General features: G+C 46.4%; 1 long non-coding RNA gene across 1 annotated transcript in view; it reads left to right on the forward strand.

Annotated features, from left to right (window-relative positions):
• Positions 1–5,202, forward strand: part of LOC128327049 (uncharacterized) — a 112,044-nt gene extending 106,842 nt beyond the window's left edge. Inside the window, exon 4 of the long non-coding RNA XR_008308426.1 lies at positions 5,120–5,202. This is a non-coding gene — a long non-coding RNA (uncharacterized LOC128327049). The remainder of the gene's footprint in view (positions 1–5,119) is intronic.
• The last annotated feature ends 798 nt before the right edge of the window (positions 5,203–6,000 follow it).

The following is a 6,000-nucleotide window of genomic DNA, read 5'->3' on the forward strand; positions in this document are numbered from 1 at the left end:
AGGGGTGGGAATGAGGAACAGATTTGCCTCCTGATCACTCAAGACACACCTTGGCAGATTGCACTGAACCTTTAAATTTGCAGAATGTGCATGAGACAACAAAACAAACAAAATGTACATGAAACAAACACATCAGAGACTCTCTATACATACCTAATACTAATGAATACTTCTGAGCAAAATGTACCAGATATCATGACCAAAATTTTCAGGGCCACAGGAGTCAGTCTAGATTGATATGGAGACTCAGGCTGGTCCATAAATCACCAGTCAGTCTTTCTTTCTATAAACAGTAATAATAAATAGGGATGTGCAAACCAGCTTGACATCAAACAAATCTAACATTGAGCCAGTTCAGTTCGACGGTCTGGGGTTGAACTGAACTACCCCCATTTGGTCTGACCCTGGACTGAACACCCCCCGACTGTTCGGGTTTGGTTTGGTTTTGTTAAAAAGTGTACCTTTACTCCCTTCGGGGTATTTCCTTAAGGTGGCGGGGGGGGGTCCGCAGAGGCCCCTCCCTGGACTTAATCGAACCGGGGGGGTTCGAAGAGGTGCCGGACCAAACTAGCCCGGTCAGGTTCGAATCCGGTCTGGACTCAAAACGAATTGGGCCAGCCAGTTCCGTGCACATCCCTAATCATAAGAATATAAGAACAGCCCTGCTAGATCAGGCCCAAGGCCCATCTAGTCCAGCATCCTGTTTCACACAGTGGCCCACCAGATGCTGATGGAAGCCTACAGGCAGGAGTTGAGGGCATGCCCTCCCTCTTGCTGTTACTGCCCTGCAAGTGATACACAGAGGCATCCTCTCTTTGAGGCTGGAGGTGGCCTATAGCCCTCTGACTAATAGCTGTTGATAGACCTCTCCTCCATGAAGTTGTCCAAACCCCTCTAAAAGCCATCCAGGTTGTTGGCTGTCACTGCATCTTGTGGCAGAGAATTTCACAAGTTGATTATGTGTTGTATGAAAAAGTACTTTGGTTTGCTGGTCCTAAATTTCCTGGTAATCAATTTCATGGGATGACTCTTGGTTCTAGTGTTATGTGAGAGGGAGAAGAATTTCTCTCTAGCTAATCAGTGCGGCATTAAGCTTATGAGGGGCCTAAAGCTAATGAGAGAGAAGGACTGGAATGCATGGCCTAAATTCTGGAATGGAGAACAAAAAGTAGGGCCAAAAGATTTGATGGCCTACATGTATAGCCTTATAGGCCTATGAGTTAATCTAGCCCTCATCCAGCATTTTCAATATTTAATTAACAGACTCTGGGCTGATACAGATGAACCTCAGCCTGCCACCCCTTTTACATGTGATGAGTAGGGGTGTGCATGAAACCAGCAGGCCTGGTTCGGTTCAAGTCCGGACCAGACTCGAACCCAACCAGGCCAGTTAGGCAGCCCCTCAAACCCTCCCCCCCGGTTTCAGTCCAGTCGGGGGGGGGGGGCTTTGTGAACATTTTTTTGTTAAGAGTGTGTGTGTGTGTGTGTGTGTGTCCTTACTCCCATCAGGGGAGTTGCTGGAGGTGGCGGCGGGTGTGTGTGTGTGTGTGTGTCCACAGAGGATCCCCCTTCCCCCGCCAGCTTTCTTTATGGCCCGCTCTGGCCGGTACTGCCAGTTTTCTTTGGCCAGTTTTCGACCTTCCCTGCTCGGTGTGGTGGCCATTTTGGAGGCAGTGAGCCTGTGCGATTGGCCTCTGCATGGCCTGGCAGGGGGAGGGGGAACCTCTGCAGACCACCCTGCTGCCTCCAGCAACTCCACTGAAGGGAGTAAGTTAAAAAAAAGTTATTATTTTTTATTTTAACTGAAAATGTTTGTAACCCTCACCCCAACAGTCAGGGGTGTTTGGTCTGGGGTTGGACCAACATGGGATTGTTCGGTTTGACCCCAGACCATCGAACCAAACAGGATTGACATAGAACTTAACTAAAGTTGAACCTGTTCACACATCCCTAGTGATGAGGCTGGAGTCTCATTGCAAACATGCCTGCCCCACATCATTCAAGTACGTGCTGACACATTCTCAGCATGTCCTTTACTTGCATGGAAGGGGTGATCATCTGAAAGGCCCCTCTACATGCACTGCAAAACCCTGTTTAAACAAGGTTTTGCAGTGTGTGCTTGTAGAGTGGTGATTCAGATGATCACACTTTACATGTGAATAAAGGATATACAGAAAATGTCTATGCATGTCCTTGAGTGATGTAGGTGGGTGCATTCATGATGAGGTTGCAGCCTAATCACATGTAAAAGGGGTGGCAGGCTGAGGTTCATCTGAACTGGCCCTCTGCCACCAGTTCACACAACTGACTGCAGCCTCCACATATTTATTGCAACTGACTCCTATATACTTAAAAGTATATTAAAGTACTAATTCCTCATTTACATAGTAAAAGTAGCACATTTGTAGCACTAAAAGGCTATTTGATAAGGTGTAACAATGATACAGTCCAGTAAACACTATTAAATGGCCATCAAGCAGAAGCAATGACTCGTGCTTTCTTTCACTATCTTCTACTAACTTGAGATCAAGAGATAAAATTGCTACACATGAAATTTAAGGGCAACCTCTGATACCCTTTGTGAAATCCCAATCTGCTTTGGGTATAAAGCCAATGCATACAATGAGGTGAGTCTCACGATCAGTGAGACTCATGGGAATCGGGTATGTGGGGAGAACAGGCTTAGCCCGCTCTCCCCACAGACAACCACTATTGCAGCCCTGGGCAACTGCCGGCTCCATCATGGAGCCAGTGGGGGCTGCGGCCCCCGGAAGTTCTAGGATGCCCCGCACAAGTGCACAGGGCATGCTGGAGAAACCCCTGAGCCTGGGAGGCTGCTTGTGTGTTGCTGCGGTGCAGAGCTTCATTGCAGCAATACACAATTTTTAAAAGGGGTTAGCGGAGCGCTCGCTCTGCTAACCCCGTTTCAGGGGAGGGGTATTTAAGCGGGTTACCCACTTTGGGGAAACCGGGCTCGCCTGGTTCCCACGATCCGTGGAAAGTGGGCTAAGCTCCCTTAGCCCACTTTCCACTGATCATGAGAATACCCTCAGTAAATAAGTCATTCTTATTTAACCCTTGTGTTTTATAGCTGTTACCCTCATAAACACAAGGAGGTAGATTTAACTAAAAGTTTATTCAACAACAACTCTATTTCCTCCTCTTCCTTTCCCTCACTTTTCCTTTTGACTCCTGTCCCACACTCCCTACAGGATTCCCCTTGGGACAAACAAACAAACTGCAAAAGATTAATGAATAGAATACAACACTAACCTACAGGGTTATTATTGGGATAAAGTGTATGTGAAAGTGCATGTATGTGAAAGGAACTGAAATGCAATTGTTCTTAGTTATATATGCCACCCTGAATCCCTTGGAAGAAGAGCAGGATATACATTTAATTAATTAATAAAAATTCTGCACTAGACTTAACTGGACTAACTAATCCAAAAGAACTGGTCTTGTGGTAGCAAGCATGAAATTGTCCCCTTTGCTGAGCACAGTCTGCCCTGTCTTGCATTTGAATGTGAGATTACGAGCCGGGTCTCACGGTCAGTGAGAACCGGTTTAGAATCGTGAGAGGGGAGAGAGCCCGGATCGGCCGCCCACATGATTGCCGGCTCACCATGGAGCCAGCGGAGGCTGGGGAGCTCAGGGGCCACACGGCCCCCGGAAGCCCCAGTATGCCCCGTGCAAACACGCAGGGCATACTGCGGAGACCCCCGGAGCTGGGAGGCAGCTTTTTGCCTCCCCTCCGGGGGTCTACTCAGAAGTAGCCACAGTGCAGAGCCACGCTGTGGCTACTCATGATCAGATAGTCCGGGTTTGTGGAGTGCTTGCTCCGCAAACCTGGGCTAAGGGGAGGGCTAAAAAACATGTTACCCGCTTTTAAGCCACCGGGCTCGCCTACGAGCCTGGTGGTTTACACAACCAGCCAAAATCGGGCTAGGCTCTCCTAGCCCGATTCTGGCTGGTTGTGAGAGTAGCCCCTACATCTGAGCAATATAAGATATTCCCTTTAGTGGATGAGACCCCTCTGAGAAGAGCATCTGTATTCTTGCATGCAGAAGGTTCCAAGTTCCTTCCCTGGCATTTCCAAATAGGCCTGGGAGAGACTCCTGCCTGTAACTCCTGCCTGTAAAGAGCCCCTGGTGGCGCAGTGGTAAAACTGCCGCCCTGTAACCAGAAGGTTACAAGTTCAATCCTGACCAGGGGCTCAAGGTTGACTCAGCCTTCCATCCTTCCGAGGTCGGTAAAATGAGTACCCAGAATGTTGGGGGCAATATGCTAAAAATAATTGTAAACCGCTTAGAGAGCTTCGGCTATAGAGCGGTATATAAATGTAAGTGCTATTGCTATTGTAACCTTGGAGAAATCGCTGCCAGTCTGGGAAGACAAGTTAGATGGACCTAAGATTTGACTCAGTATATGGCAGATTCCTATGTTCCTATGTAACCAGCAACTTCATGGTAAGATCACCTAGCTCAAAATGAACATGTTCAGGATGGTGTTGGTGTGCAGCAAATCCAGTATCTTATCCTACCAATTTTCTGTACACAGAACCAGGACACCAAGCATGTGGGGGGCAATTAATAAGTACACCCTACAAATAAGTGGGGCAAGATCAGGCTTCTAGAGGTAGGCAAACTTTCTGTACAAGCTAGAGTACAAGCTAGAGTAGAGTAATTTACGAACCATGTGAAAGACTCATAAATGGGGCTTATAGCCTGATGTTTTTAATCTCAATTTTATCATCATTGAAAGTGGTGAGAAGCAAAGACTGAAGCAAAGAAGCAAGGACTGAGCATGACAGCATGTAGCCAGTAACACGATGGCTTGGGGCCCTTATTTACAACCACACACAACTGCTTTGGAAAGTGTAGATTTATAAAATCTCCATTTGGGATTGGAGTAAGAGTGTAGACACACGCTTTGTAAATATGAGCAAAATGGGTTTTTTGAAAACATGGTTAACCCTGAAAACAGATGCCTCAGAAATGTAGCTAATGCAAGTTCAGGGTTCAAACTGAACTCCGGACTCTCCCACCATACTTTAGAAAATAGGTCTGTCTTTACACAATACTTCATTGTCTACCCAATACTGTATTTTTGCACATAGTCCACACCCGTGTCAACTGCCTGCACCTGCCTACAGCCCACACTTCAGGAGGATCCTCGTAGAAAGGAAATTTGAAATCCTGCATCCATCCAGCTGCTCTCCACAGCAAAGAAGTGGGGAGAGCAATGGAGGTGGCGGGGAGAGAATCATATGTTTGTGTGTTTATTCATGTATCTAAAGAGAGAAATAAAACAATAAATTGTTTGTTTGTCTATATAAAATCTCAGGGTGGTTTACAATCCAACCAAAACCTAAAAAACATATAATTACCATAAATACAACTTTAATACTTTAAATTAAAACATCATAAACAAAAAGCCTGATAAAACAGGTGTGTTTTCAAAAGTTGTTTTAAAACAACCAGAGATGGGGAGATTCCAGCTTCATTTGGGAGTGTGTTCCAGAGCCTCTGGACAGCCTTAGAGAAGGTCTGGTTTGGGGTCACCATCAGTGTTCCCTCTAACAGGGATTCCCAGATGTTGTTGACTACAACTCCCAGAATGCCCAAGCAAAAGCCATTATAGCTAGGGATTCTGGGAACTGTAGTCAACATCTCGGAATCCCTGTTAGAGGGAACACTGCTCACCACCAAACGAGCCAGTGACAGCTGCAACCAGACCTCCCTTGATTATTTTAATGGGCGATGGGATTCATGCCGAAGAAGGTGCTCTCTTAAATTATGTTTATGTTTAGCTAGACAGCTCACACTGTTTTAAGTTCCCACCCCACTTACTCTTGTAAAAGATCATATTCCCTGTAGGTTCTTGGTACGAAAATACGGTATTGCCTGATAACCTGACTAATGAAATGTGTGTGTTAGTAGAGTCTGCTGGATGCATTGGGAGCCCTTGTGCAACTCTCTCCATCCTGTTGCACTCACA

This window comes from Hemicordylus capensis, chromosome 5, assembly GCF_027244095.1.
Source record: "Hemicordylus capensis ecotype Gifberg chromosome 5, rHemCap1.1.pri, whole genome shotgun sequence".
Lineage (NCBI taxonomy): Eukaryota > Metazoa > Chordata > Lepidosauria > Squamata > Cordylidae > Hemicordylus > Hemicordylus capensis.